This window comes from Cupressus sempervirens, chromosome 7 (assembly GCF_028749045.1).
Source record: "Cupressus sempervirens isolate cs-2001-9-10 chromosome 7, ASM2874904v1, whole genome shotgun sequence".
Taxonomy (NCBI): Eukaryota; Viridiplantae; Streptophyta; class Pinopsida; order Cupressales; family Cupressaceae; genus Cupressus; species Cupressus sempervirens.
This window is the reverse complement of record NC_143124.1, coordinates 155,477,420-155,493,276: the sequence shown is the minus strand read 5'-3', so window position 1 is coordinate 155,493,276 and position 15,857 is coordinate 155,477,420. Positions and strand designations below refer to the sequence as shown.

The following is a 15,857-nucleotide window of genomic DNA, read 5'->3' as shown; positions in this document are numbered from 1 at the left end:
AAATTTTATTTCTCAATAGTCTTTGTTATGATTAAACCTAGGGTTTCATCAAGGATGGGTTATTTTGAGCTATTTGCCACCATTGAAATATAAAGATATTTTGTGATAAGGGAGCTAGAATATTTTTAGAAGGATAATTCTTTCATTTTCTTTTTTGATTCATAATTTCCTAGATAAACTTGCATATGTAATGTTAGGTATGTAGATGTGACTAACCTAGTAAGTGTGACATCAAATAAATTAAGTAGTCTAATGAAGCGTAGAATGGTATCGAAGGTGTTAAGATTTTTATTTTATTTTAAATTTCCTCTAATTTTTTATGAAGTTAGTTAAATTATTTTCCAATTAAAATAGTTAATTTCTAGAAGCCCTAATTGTTTAGGATTGAAAGCCTTATATCTTAGATAATTTATGGATTTGTATGTTGGAAAAAACATGAGAATTTGAAATTTTAAAATTTAAGAGAAGTTACAAATGAGTGTTCAAATAAAAAATTTGTTGTAGGGTTATTTTTTAAGGAATTTTAGCTATTATCTTAGAAAATAGTTATTGAGGCCTAATTGTATTAGGTGTGTTTTAGGCCTAAGTTGTAGTTAATGTTGTGGGTATTCTAGAGCTCAATGTTAAAATTTTGGAAATAGTTTAAAACATGTTAGAATTACTTCCTAATACCATTATAATTTACTTTATATGAATTTTAATCATGGTTTTTTAAATAGCATAGGGGTGATTGTAATGGTTGAAGAGAAGGTCAGAAGTTAGTTGAGTTGGGTTGACTTGTGAGTGTGGGAGTAGGAACAAGGGGATTTATTATATTTTAAGGATTGGGAAGTGACCATCACCTATTTAACTTGTGGCCTAACTAATGGTGAATTTTAGCTATAGCCTTGAAGAGAACAACTATACCAAGTTGGAGTTTTCCTTGTCCTAGTTCATCCTTACTTGCATCATCTACAATTTTAGACATGTCATAAAAAGCATCATCAGAACACAATATTATAGATATTAAAATAAAAAACCTTAAGTCTATCATAGAATTAAATATTTTTTATACAACTAACTATAGTGAAATGATAATGATGAAGTGAGGGCATGCCAACATCCAAATGTTGAAGGGAAGGACAACTTCTTGCTTCAACCTCAAAATACATATTGTAATATCATTTCTATGACATCATCCCATACTATAATTTCATCAATTATTATTAGATCCTACTTTATAAGAAAATTGGTTTAGCAATTTATGAGTGTATTTAGGGTGACCCTACAAAAATTTTCATTAATGGTAACATTCTTTCATATAATCACTAGATATATTGACAATATTTTATAGGTGAATACAATTGTACTATCCTAAAATGAACATACTCTACATGATAAGATATTTTATCTAAGATCATATTTAGTTGATGTCTTGAGCCCCTCTTGGTATTTTTATTCATGTAATTGAGAACTATCTTGATGAAGAGAGATAAGACTACACTTCTTGTGGGATAGAACACTCAGATCCTAGGATTATATCTTGGAAAATTAGAATATTTCCTAGGTTAGATTTCTCACATGTATAATAAAGTTTTGGTATATAAGGAGCCCTTTCATCTTCATTTGAAAGAAAAGAAGAAGTAGAATAAAGATCCAAGATTTTTCTATCATTTAGAAAAAAAATAAGTATACAAGTATTTGACAATAATTCTGGGTTTTTAATAAAATTATTCATTGAAAATCTAGGATTCAATAACTCAAGCAATTGAAGGATTTTATGCAAGTCTTTCATAGAATTTTCAGTATTTAAGATCTCCCTTCACAAAGTTTAGATAACGTATTGCATCATCTCTACAAGATCTACATCATTCATAAGGAAAAATTACATCACATTCAAGAAAAAAGGATTTTTATGATTTCCTTTTCAAGTATTTTTAAGTTGAGTGAAGGTTGTTACATAAATATATTTGATTACATTGGAAATTCAACAGCATAGTCATAAATTTACACTACATTATATTGGATATACTTTTGATACTTCCTATAATTTCAATTCCAACTTCAAGGTTAATTCATAAATTTGGTTCTGAAAAAGATAAATCCCCATTAAATAAATGAACACCATTTTTTTAGTAGAGGTTATAGGTTTCCAAAAGATGTGCAAAGTATATATACGAATACCTATTTTTCCAAATATTATTGATAGAAAATTAGTATTGCAATCAGGCACACAAGTAATAGGACAATTTTCTTACCATCATAAAAAGTTATAATTTTCCTAAAAATATTTCTTCAACCTCAAAAGTTATATGACTTTGAAGCTGAATGAATCTTAAGTTTTGCAGATATTATTATTTCAGAACAAGAACCCAAGTTTTAATTATTTCCAATAGAATCTAGGAACCTATTTGTAGGTTTAACTTCCTCAAGGAAATTTGTATTTCTATTTCAGTTTTGATACATATTTCCTATCCTTTTTATTTATTTTTTATATCTACCTACATAAAACCCTCACTTTATGGAAGTAAGGGAGAAGTAATGCTAAGCAATATACCACTTTCGTAGATGGCACAAATTGATACTTTATCTTGTATTAATCTAACCTACATTGCATTCATCATTTTCCCCCTTATACATTTCCATGAACATGATATCCTACACCTCTTTATTTTATCTTGGATTTAGATCTTGCACAGTCTTGAGATCTCCATTTTTGCATCAATTTTAGTACACATATTAGTATATCTAACTTGTGATATTTCTACTTTTGATCTTGGTGATTAGATTACATTTTTTTCTTTGTTGGAGTTACATTACATTTTTCATTGTGAATATGAAGATCTTTACAATATTATGGTATACAAGGTATATGAGTTTGTATTTTAATATTTTTTGTGAATCTTTGTACTTTACTGACTTATGTTATTATAAGATAAAAACATGCATATCTTCCTTCTTTTAAATATAGCATTACATCTTGATTTGGTTGGCTTATTTATTGTTTGGATCATGTGAGGGCCTTATTTTAGGATCCTCCTCCTAATTCCCAGATCCTTTTCCTATCCATACTAACCTGCTTCTTACCTATAATTATTTAGCATTTATGAAACATATGTTCAAGATGAAAAAATAGTTCTTGATGAGGATTCTCAGGAGTTCTTTGATTCAACTTCTTTTGTTTCACTTATACAAGATGATATTAAAGGAAAGTGATAGGATATCATTCATCCCCATTCTATATTCATAACTTATGCTAAATTTTCTCATGATTATCATGAAAAAACTCTACTTATTCAAGATTTAAAATATAGATATACAAGAGGATATAATATAGTTGTTTAAGAAGGTTACAAAGTCTCAACATTTGGAACTATTGAGCAAGGTGTTATAGATTCTATTCATATTTCACCTAAGAAAGTTTTTTTTTTCACTCTTTTATGTTTCAAACTTCAAAGTGATTGATTAGCATCATAGACCTCCTCTTAATCTTCTATTGACTACTCCTAACCTTGATTATCATGACACTTATAAAAATGTGACAATAATAGTTTATGTTCAATCAATAACCTTTTTTAAGGAAATTTTGAAAACTTGTATGAAAGACTCTCTTTTTATCTTTAAATTTCAATTTCAATATGACAATTCTCATATTCATTCTAATTGTGAGTACTTCTTTTTATATGTCAGGGAGAAAGTTTCTCTACAACTATTATCCCTTTTACATGGGACATGTTCAATCCTATGATTTTACTTAGCCTTACATTTTCACCTATTGGGAGGATTCCTAATTATGTGGCTTAATGATAACTTTAAACCAATTGATAGGTTTTCCTTTCTTGTCCCTTCAATGGGAGTCTGGGGTCAAGAGAAGGGGGCTAAAGTATTTTTCTTTCACAATTTATTATATCTATTCTTTTGTTTCAGATATATTTCTATATATGTCAAATAGGTTAGTAATGTAATGTATTATGAACAATTAGAGTACCTTTTGGAAAGATTAATTTGTTATCCAATGTTTTTTATTTTTCTATCTATTTCCAAGAGTCCACTTTCTCTCTTGGAATTTGTATTTCTTTATGTAGTGACATCTTTTTGTACATGCATTGACAATGTTTTTCTTATACATGGAACCCACTCAACGAATTATAATGTTCCAATTATTTTTTATTAGTTACTATTAACTTATGCTTTTCTCCTTTTAATTCAATTTTCTTTCTTTGTAGTATTCATTGTGTGACATTAATGTTTTTTACTAAGTGGAAAAATATTTTTAAGGGGCCCTAAAACTATTTACAAAAGTAACTTATAATATAAAACCATTGAATCTCAAAAACTAGAAAAACAAGATAAAACATAAACAAGGCCAAAGATAAATGCTAGCCAGGAAGGAAGATGACAACATCAAAAAAGCACCAAGCTAACTTAGTGTCTGAAACTAACCAAAAAAGAAGAAGAGCACAACAAGTAACAACTACCGAAGACTCTTCACAAATATCTAATTCTAACTTTTCCATCTCCTTTTCCACTCTCTTTATCTCTTTAACCTAAATGTAACCAATAAAGTCCTTTCTTTTAGTACTATCTATGGTTCTCCCCAATGTAGTGTAAGGCCAAGTGTACCCTAAATTGAGGTGACCAAGTCCCCAACAAGTAACTACAAAATGGAAAATAATTAATAAGAAAGAGATTCAGATTCAAAATAAAACATATTCTCATAATATAATCATAGATTTACATCCAGCATGTCAAGTTGTAGGGCCTTCCCGATTATGACTATTACAAATATGAATACAACTTAAATCTCATGTGTGAGCTTCCATCGTCTACCTATGCTCCTCCAAGATGTTCACAAATAATCCATGCTAACTACTTATTTCATCTAGAAAACACAAGAATCTATACATATATCAAACAAACTCATAAGTTGGCTTTACCAATTAAATTTAATAAACACATAGGATAGGCCCCAAGTTTACAATCATAAGTAAATAATAAGATAAAATAAACTTGCATGACCTTAGACATAGGTCCGCACACTAACCAATGAACCAGATCCAAGACTGCATAAGCTAAACTCCCAAATATTGAATCTTGTCAAAATAGTCTCCAAGGTCTTCCTAGGAAATGAAGAACACACTATCAATGGACACCAAAGGATCTCTAACTCAAAAATGATTATTCAACACATTATGTGAGCATAGGGAGAAGTCCACATATAAACCCCAAACATAAATTCAAGCTTGCAAAAAATAGGGTCCTTAAAAAAAAGGTCAATGCTCCTACATTAGACTCCCGAGGTAAATAAATAAGTATGTTCAAAACTTTGATGCAAAAATAAATATCTCCACTTAGATTCATCTTCACCAAAGTCTTCCAATTCCTCTCAGATAAAATAATAAATTTATATATCAAACATATTTTCTTCATCTTCAAAATGTTTAGTATCATAACTAATTAATGAACATTCTTAGTCCCAAGAATAAAGTGAACAACATAATGCTCCACAAAAATTTCTTGAACTTATCATGACAATCATTCATAATAACACCCTCATACATGAAAACAATGTTAGCAACATCATGAAAATCCAAAACCACATTAGAAATGTTAGTGTAGTTTTTTATTTTTCCTATTTTGCCAGGTTTTTCCTACACTTTTAGTAATCTTGCTTAGGTTAATAAAGCATGTCTTATTAGGTCAATGGTTGTGAGGTGTCACCTTCCTACATGTGAGCATCTATTAGCTATCTTGGGAAGATACTTTTCTATCTTTAGTCCAATAGTTGGTTGCTCCTCATTGGTTGGTGTTGCCACCTCCTCCCTCTTCCTAGCCTATATAAGCATGCTACCTGGCTTGTATTTGCATCTCTTATTTTTGCATCCTCTTAATGCTATTTTGCTTCCATCATTTGCATTACTCTCTTGGAGACTAACTCTATGATGCTATTTTGATTTTGTATCATTTGCATTCATAGTTTAGATATTTATTCTTTGCACTAGTTTTTTGGGTTATTAATTTTATCAGATTCTAACATGGTATTAGAGCTTTTCTATGTGCAAGAGTAGATTTTAGTTTCCTTATTTGAGAGATTTGAGGGGGGCTAATAAACTTTATTGTAGTTTTTTAAAAAATGAAGTATGCTCTTCTCTTGCATCTTTGGATGATCCTGAGAATCAGAAAAGTTTTGACAAAAATAATTTTTCTCTTGGGTTTCAATCTCAAATCTGACAACCAACTTGCATATTTGGAGGCTTCAATCAGTATTGTAGGTTCCAGCATGACATTGATGGACTTAGAAAGCTGATCCAACATTTGCATGTCATATTTTGATTCCTGGGGTCATTTTTTGATTTTTGGAGCCATTTTTTACTGTTAAAGGCATCTAATTTACACTACAACAACATCTTCTATACATAAGCAAGAAAAATGCTTTCTGAGTTTTGTTTGCAGCCCTGAAAAACCATCTGGGTATCTTTTAGATTTTGCATGCAATCTACATATTTTGCAGGATCTAGCACAGAAAGCTACAGCCGTACTCCTCACCGTTGGCAGTCACAAATTTGAATACAGTTTTCAAATGTCTCGTTCTTGCTCATACAGACTCTAATTTTGATGATTCTTGTTATGACCTTGGCTATTTTTTTGTGCTCTATCCACTAGTGGAGTTGACTTTTGATTTTCATGCATAAAATTTTTAGAAATTGCATATTATTGGTCATAACTGTGCATAATTTTTGTTTTAGAAACTTCGGAGGATCATAACTTTCTCATACGACCTCATATCGAGGCAATTTTTTTTTGAAAGTGCATGATTTTTTGAGTAGATCACAATGGTGCTATTTGTTTCCTTGATTATTGTGCCTAAATTTTTCTTTCAACATATGCTCTTAATGAGGGTTTGTAATGCATTGAAATCAAGACCACTAAGTATTTCTTTCTAGTGGTAGTTGTAAAAGCACTAAAATAAAGTGTCAAATCATATTTCTTTGGGGGGGATTTTTTGATTGAGTAAAAAAGAGGGGGCATTGTCATGGCTGGGTTCTCTTCTTTTTAGCATTTCTTCTCTGCATTTCTTCATCATGGATCAAACAAATATACCCATCCTAACTCCATACAATTACTTTGAGTGGAAATCATGCATAACAATTCACTTAAAGAAAGCTGGATTAAATAGGACAACTATGCGACTTGAAACTGAACCTACTAAAGATGAAGATAAGCCTAAGTGGTTTAACAAATGTGATGAGGCATATGGAACATTGTGTTTGTCTGTTTCTCATGACTTGCTATTTCACATTGAGTCTTTGGATACACCAAATGAAGTATGGACAAAGCTAGAAACAATATTTGGCACACAAGATTCAATGAGGGGTCATATGTTGGAAAATGAATTAATTAGTTTAAGTCCAGGCAATTTCAACACATTCCAAGATTTCTTTACCAAATTGAAATCACTAAGGCTGCAGTTAAAACAATGTGGAATTGAAAAGAAAGATGAACAACTGATTCTTAGTATTCTCTCTAAGCTAAGTTCAAAATATTTTGTGTTTGTCTCTACCTTCTATGCTACTAAGGGTGCACTTGATACTCAATTCACCATGCCATCTTTAGATGATTTTTCTATCAATCTCACTCGAGAATAGGACAAGCTAATCCAGATGGGCACTCTTAAGTCCTATAAGTCACATGCCTTGGCTGCCAACCAAGGCACAAAAGAACAACAAGGACAAAGTAGTAACAACAATAGTAAGGACAAGAGACAAAAGAATATTGAGAAGAAGAAGGATCAGATATTGATTTCTTCAAAAGCAACTATTGATACACCATCTTCCAAGGGCGATAAGCCTAAGAAAGAAAAGGTAAAATGTGCCTATTGTGAAAGACTTGGTCATCATGAACATAAATGTTTGTAGAAACAACTTGATCACTTGACATACATTCTTGAGAAGAATAATATTAGTGTTCCTGAGTCTATCAAACAAATATCTAATGAAGGGTCTAACAAGAAAAAAGAAAATAGTAAGGGGAAAGAAAAGGGCAAGGCCCTTTTTGTAGTTGCTTCCTCACCATCCACTTGGGTTCTTGATTTGGGTGTTTCACACCACATGGCTACATCTAAGGAAGAACTTGCATCCTTGGAGCCGTGTACTATGCCTTCTATTTTGATGGGTGATAAAACTCTTGTTGAGGTGTGTGGGAGAGGGTCTGTTGATGTGGGGGATGGCACATTCCATGATGTTCCTTATGTACCCTCATTGTCAACTAATCTCCTATCGGTACACCAGATCACTCACACAGGTTTAGGCAAGCGGGTTGAGTTCACTCCTAATTCAGTGGAGATACGTGAGTTGCACAATGATTCTATAGTTTTAGTTGGGAGAGCAGATCATCAGTCACAACTCTATATGTTTTCTCACTTTGTTCCTGATCTTCCTTTGACTATTTCACTCACTCGCTCTAATGATGTGAGCAGATTATGGCATCAGTGGTTTGGCCATCTTAACTTCCACTACTTGCATTAGCTTAACCAGCAAAGCATGGTCACAGGGTTGCCTTCTACTTTGACATTGGAGTCACTTGGAATACATGATAGATCTTCTAATGGGTCAGATTCACTTGAGCAGTCTTCTACCTCCACTTCTGATGTAGAGAGTGATTCAGAGGACTCACCTCCTTCCTCTCCTAGTCATCATTTACAAGTTGATGATTCTCCTCTAGATTCTCCATCTTTTGGTCCACCTTGGGCTAGACAGACCTTGCAGTTTGCAGGTGACTGGGTTGGGGATCCATCAGACACCAAGCAAACTCATTCACAATTTCAGGATGCTCTACATATCTTCATTGCTACTACCTCAAATCCACAGTCCTTTCATGAAGCTTCTAGTATTTCTGAGTGGGATACAACTATGCAAGAAGAGTATAGTTCCTTGATGAGGAACCACACTTGGAATCTTGTCCCTTTTCCTAAGGGAAGAAAACTTGTTCGATGTAAGTGAATCTACTAGACAAAATTTGCAAGCTTTGCTAGAGGTGTAGGATGCTTCATCTTTTGGGGGGCCTCTTCCTCTCACTTGGAGTCCTAATTTTCTTTGGGGAGTCTTTTGGGGAAATTTTATGTACATGGGTACCTCATCAAGCTTGACTTGTCGGGACCCATTTCTACATCCACCTAAGCTTCACTTATGGGGGGGTGTTAGTGTAGTTTTTTATTTTTCCTATTTTGCTAGGTTTTTCTTACACTTTTAGTAATCTCGCTTAGGTTAATAAAGCATGTCTTATTAGGCGAATGGTTGTGAGGTGTCACCTTCCTACATGTGAGCATCTATTAGCTATCTTGGGAAGATACTTTTCTATCTTTAGTCCGATAGATGGTTGCTCCTCATTGGTTGGTGTTGCCACCTCCTCCCTCTTCCTAGCCTATATAAGCATGCTACCTAGCTTGTATTTGCATCTCTTATTTTTACATCCTCTTAATGCTATTTTGCTTCCAGCATTTGCATTACTCTCTTGGAGACTAACTCTATGATGCTATTTTGATTTTGTATCATTTGCATTCATAGTTTAGATATTTATTCTTTGCACTAGTTTTCTGAGTTATTAATCTTATTAGATTCTAACAAGAAATAACATGCAAACCTGAATTCACATTGGTAGCAACATGTAAATCCTCAACCATATTAGCAACAAGTAAATCTTCATCAACACCAACATGTAAATAGTCAATGCAATTGAAACTCTTCTTATCTCATTGTCCGCAATAAGATTCTCTATGATTCCTATGTCACATCCATGCATCTTCTTATGAAAACTAAAAGATAGCTTATCAACTTTAACAAAGTTATCATATAATCAAACAACTTAGAGAGGATTACTAACAAGTTAGCTATCAAAAAATTTAGGCTTTTAAGTTTTTTTTTTTGGATCAATTTTCCCTTCCTTATATTAAAAAAAATACAATATAATATTACAAAATTTATCTAAATCAAGTTATTCATATATTTGATTGAGAAAAAATATTAAAATGACAAAGGGGTCATAAATTTTAGAATTGGAACAAAATCATATATAGAAGCTAAGCAACTACAAATTGCATAAGAATGATAAGTTCCTATAAAAATCACATAGAACCAAATATTAAAATATTAGTAAATATGATTTAGATACATTTATAAATAGTTCTATAAAGATAATAAATTATATACATACACACACATAAAATTATATAATGACAAATATATAATTTATTTTTATTATATTACAACATTTGATTTGTCAATTTAACAACCACACATCTTTAATCATTGTCTAGACTTAATATTTTTTTATTTTTTAGCTAACGAAATTGCATATCGTTATATAAATGTAAATAATGATCAATCTTTATCTAATATTTAATATTTAATATTTGTTATTTTATTTCCTCTAAGTTCTGTAATACTCCATTCAGCAAAATAAAATGATAACATTACCAGCGAGCAAACCTAATATAAAGATAGACAATGATTAATCTTTAATATAGAATCAAATCTTTTTTAATTTATTCTCTTAAATTTTTGTAATACTAACTTGAACAGCCTCGTACCTTTTAAGAATTGTATAAAGCGAGAAACCAGAAAAATCAAACTTGATAACAATATTCATGCACCCTTTGTCACGTTAACCTTTCAATATAGATTGCGACAAGATTTCTATTCGCCAAGTGATAAGTTTATTTCTATAAAACCATCCTGTATATTTTACCAGTGATGCCGCTGAGAGACGTAATTTACATAAGACAGGAAGATATTCCTGACAGAAGCATGTCGGCAGAACCGCAACTAAGACAGGAAGTCATTCATCAAGAATTGCATTCATCAAGCATAACAGAAGAAACACCTGTGATGTGGAGAGAAGTCGAGAGAAATGAGCCAATACAACAAATACAGACGGTAGAAGATATCAGATATGAGGAGATCCAACACACGTTCATAGAGTTGGAAGATATGGATGATTTCTCTGACATATTTGAGTCTGAAAGAGATCACGCCTCGGAGTTTCTCGTATTTCATTTATCGCTCCAACCTGATTCTGTTCCTCAACAGATGGTGAACGAAGCCAGAGAGTTGATAGATGCCCTTGAAACAATTAAGATATGTAATTTTCACATCAAGGAAGTTATTTCGTGTTCAATTTGTTTGATTGAATATGAGGTTGGAGAAGATGCCTGTCAAATGCCATGTCACAAAACACATGTTTTCCATCCGGACTGTCTTCGCCAATGGCTACAAAGGAGGAAAAACTGTCCACTGTGTAAAACGAGCGTGCCACACCCATATCACCCATCATTTGTTCCTTCATCTTGAATTGTGGCTCTCTATGTTTTATTTTAATAAATTCACTAGCTATATAAGTTGCGTTAATGTTTTCGCTTTGTTTCACATTATTCTGTGCTATGTATTTCATCATCACATCATTTAGTCTAAGATTGTTTCTTTACGGATAGGTCAACATTGCTTGTTCTAACTTCAATAGTAATCGAATAAAGCAATAAGTGTGTAATGCTAACACAAATAGAAACACATGAACACGGATTTTATATTGGAAACTTCAAATTGGGAAGAATCATGGTAAAGACTTGCCCAGAAGGATAGCTCGTCAATGTATATATTATGATTACTCAATATGGTCGAATCCTACTATTTCGAACTTGCAACAAGAGGTTCAGTGTGAATATTTGACAATTACCATGGATAGGAGTTGACTCAAACAGATGTTAAGTATAGGCTTAATGCTGAAGTATTTAAATACATCAAAAAAATTGTGCACCTAAGACACGCTCTCTTAGGGATAACTTACATTGAACTAATTATAAAATATAGAGATACTTTCCTAATGATGCATCTCGCGCTGTGAACCTGAGTAGCACACTGATACTACGTTTGCTTCTTTTACCATATCATTGGATTATACTGGGCTAATTATCGTCTTTGTCCCAACGCACAAATGGTTCCCCAGGTTCGCATTTTTTTTTTCAAGGAATAAATTGTACTTATACACAAAAACATCGATCATTAATAGGCTATAACAATTAAATTATAAGTTGACCATTGAGAGTCGAATTGTAATAAAGTCCTGTGCCAAGCACATCTAGAACAGGAACCCTTCTAAACAAGGAATACAAATTAAATATATAGGTAACACTAAACATAAACCCATCATGATGAAATACTTGAACTATTTAATATAGTATCATAACTAAATATGAATCTCTAGAAAGCATTAAATTTAACACCTAGGTCAAAATCTAGGAGCCTCATCCATCCTATGAGGAAAAAAGGATCTGGGCATATTTCACATAAACCTATTTACTAAATTTGCAACTACTAGATAAACTCGGATATCCAACATAAAAATGTTTATATGGTGCCCAAAGTCCCACTTAAATTGCTAAATATCCATGTTAGGATGTTTAAAAGTCATTATTACACATTTTGCTAGAGGAAGAACATTAAAAAAAAACCGTAATCTATATTGGGATAATTTTTGCATCATTATGTATCACGAATTTTAGATCACAAATGAAAGCCACAACAAAGTCTGAAACCCAAATCCATGTACGTAAATATCAACATAACTTCAACCTAAATCTCTAAAGAAATGTTATTAGTAAAACAATAATTATAGTAACATTAATTGCAATTGTAAAATTCTTTTCTATAACTTTCTATATTGCCATTAACAATAGACAACTAGGCTACAAATAATAATAATAATATTAATAATAATATTAAAGCCTACTAAAAACTATTTTTAAATGATCATGTGGTAAATATTAGCTTTTTTATAATTCTAAATTCATATTTGTCTTAACCCTTACTATAATATCAAATACATTGGTATTTTCTTACATATCTAGAAAAAGATGCATGTATTAAATATGTACATGCATTCAATTATATTTAATACATACTTTTCTTATACAAACCTACTTCTTCAATTATAACAAACTTCAATATGACAATGTTTGACCATCCACAAACATCTTTAAAATATCAAATTTGACACCAATAAAAAAAATAGCTAAATTTATATTTTTAATAAAATTCACTTTTATCTTTCATTAGAAATAAGCAATAGAAACATTTTACTTAGATATCAATTGCTATAAACAATCCTTACTAAAATAGTAAAATATTTCCTAATAATAAAGACTATCTTATTATCTTTCTCTCCCTTTTGTGTAAATGAAAACTACAATAAACATATTTATTGTTACAAAATTCTCATAACAATCGATTATGTTAATCTAGAATAGAAATAAAATTGATAACTCTATTATTCAGATGTATTACCCTATAAGTCATTGAGATATATTGATGCATTTCAAGGTAGGGGAATCCTCAAAGGAGATGTCCTAGCTCCCTAACAAACAACCACACAATGGAAACATAACACGAGATACAAGATCTGATACCAAACTAAACTATTTATTCATAAAAGAAATGATTACAATAAAATGTGTTTGGTTGTAAGGCCTTCTCAGTTATGGAAAAATACAATGAAAGTAATAGTTTTACAAGATCCCTCGGGATCTAATCCCAAACCATATCTAGTCTAGATTTTTAACACAACAACATTCTAGTAGAAACCTCTAGTGAGATCTAAAAAATTTCTTGCAAGCCACCAAACGAATGTCCTTGATTCCCAAGGTGTAACTAATGTCTCTTTTCAACTTCTCTCCTCTTAGCTACTCCATGTTGAATGAAGAATGACTCTAGACTCTACAAGACTATCTAATTAAATACCTAATTAAGCAACGAGCCAATTTATTAGGTTATGTTGGTAAATATATTTGTCACTGTAAAATTGACCCAATGGAGTGTATGTGGCAAACCATTCACAATAGTTGGATAGACCCTTGGTATGCAACCTTTCTTTGCATTTAGAGGAGTAACTCCCTTGTAAGATATAATTTTTAAAGATTTTCAAACAAAGAAAGTGAAATTTTGAAGATAAAGAGAATGTTGTTCAAGATGAATGCACCACACGACTTCACAACTTTTTTGAATCGACATAGAATGATAACAAAGGCAATCAATAACTACACTTGAAATGACTATTATTACCATGTTGATTCATGATTCATAAACATTCGCACAATACTATGAAAACAATCACTACAAAAGAATTAGTAGTTTATACTGCAAAAATCTTAATTTTAGAACAAGAAACCTAACGCATATCTCATTTCATTTTCTTGCACCAAGAACATAATAGAGATTTTCAATTTTAGAGACAAAAGTTGTACATACTTTCTAAAATTTGTCTCCTAATCAAAATTCAGCATAGTGTTCCCTTATTCTAAAGTCCAAAAAGTTCCTTCTTTACAAAGCCAAAATGAGCCCTTATATAGACACAGAGGTTAAGACCTACTTCTTTGTGGTTAATAACTACTTCCCAAATACATGATTTGGGTGAGGTTAATTAATCTCTACAAAATTAACCTATATAACGTGAAACTTGAGAAGAAGATTGAATAATCAATCCTTATCGATCCCGACTAGACAACTCAGATCCATATTTGGAAGGATTTTGAAAAATGTCCATAGAACTATTGTAGATATCTACATAAACAACTTTAATGTATGGATGAAGAGTGTTCACCATGCTGACAATTGACATGAGTTGGGTATTGAAAGAAAGTGTAGCATCATTATATTTCTCAACACATCCTGAAATTATATCTTGAGATAAAGTTTTCTCCATGGGCACGCATCCTTTCTATGCTATTTCCATCTGACCTTTCTACCTATTATGTTCAGATAGATGCTTTTATTGCCAAATATATGCCTTCATCATTTTTGATGTTCCTTTGAACATTACATATTTGTCACACTGTTCTAACAACTTGAGTGCACGATGTAGAACAATGTGATCAATATCAGCAAGGTCTATTTCTCTTGATTCAGCACCTGACCAGATTTCTTCAAGTGTCATAACATTATCTTCCAGACCATTTTCTCAGACAAACTGTAATATATACTCAGCCCAATCCTATATTCGACACCAAAGAATCAAACATTTCTTTCATCCTTTATGCAACCATTCAGCTCAACCTTCAGAAACTAAAACCTTAAGGAAGACCACCTTAGCTTCACGGCTTAGTTTTCTATCAATTTTTGTATTGGAAAACAAAGGAAATTCCTCTCCTAAATTAATAATATAAATGTTGTGTTGCTTGCAATAATTAAGTATCAACTCTTTCCACAGTTGCGCTTGCTTTCCCTGGGTATCCTTCATGGGCTGTAATGTGAAGTAGGAGGATAATTGAAGAAATATGGTAGCTTGAAATCCCCCATTTATATCTTCTTGTTATACAACAACTTATCCTGCAACTAAATGTCCATTCTATTGCATCGATTCAGCTTACCTATCAAACTCTTCAACTAAAAAAAAGCTTTTCTTAGTACGGTTAATCTTTTCATTTTACTGCTTTGTTGGGATGGAACACTGGTCTCTCAAGGCTGTGTTATGTCTAAAAATAAGCACAACTATCTTTTCCTTCAAATTTAGAGCAGTATGGGGAAGCATGAATTTACGAATATCCATCTGTAACTGCTTTAGCAGTGGCGGCAATTTTCCCCTTGATATCAAAAAGCTCTTGGTTACCTTCTCACTCTCTTTTTCCCATGACTTTTGATTGATTATGTGCAGACTTTTAATCAAACAACTCCCCTGCACTATCTATTTGCCGACAGGATGTAATATTGAGAGAAGACAGTGAAAATAGGTAATGTGCCTTGTCTATGCTCAAACTGTAGTTGGATAGGCACGCATTTTGAGAGAAGAAGGAAAGTTTTAGCTGAGAGCAAGGATCTTCCTTTATACATCTCACG

General features: G+C 31.9%; 1 pseudogene; it reads right to left on the bottom strand.

Annotated features, from left to right (window-relative positions):
* Window positions 1-14,779: 14,779 nt before the first annotated feature.
* On the bottom strand, window positions 14,780-15,326 carry LOC149545988 (vacuolar protein sorting-associated protein 25 pseudogene; annotated as a pseudogene).
* Between the last annotated feature and the right edge of the window lie 531 nt (window positions 15,327-15,857).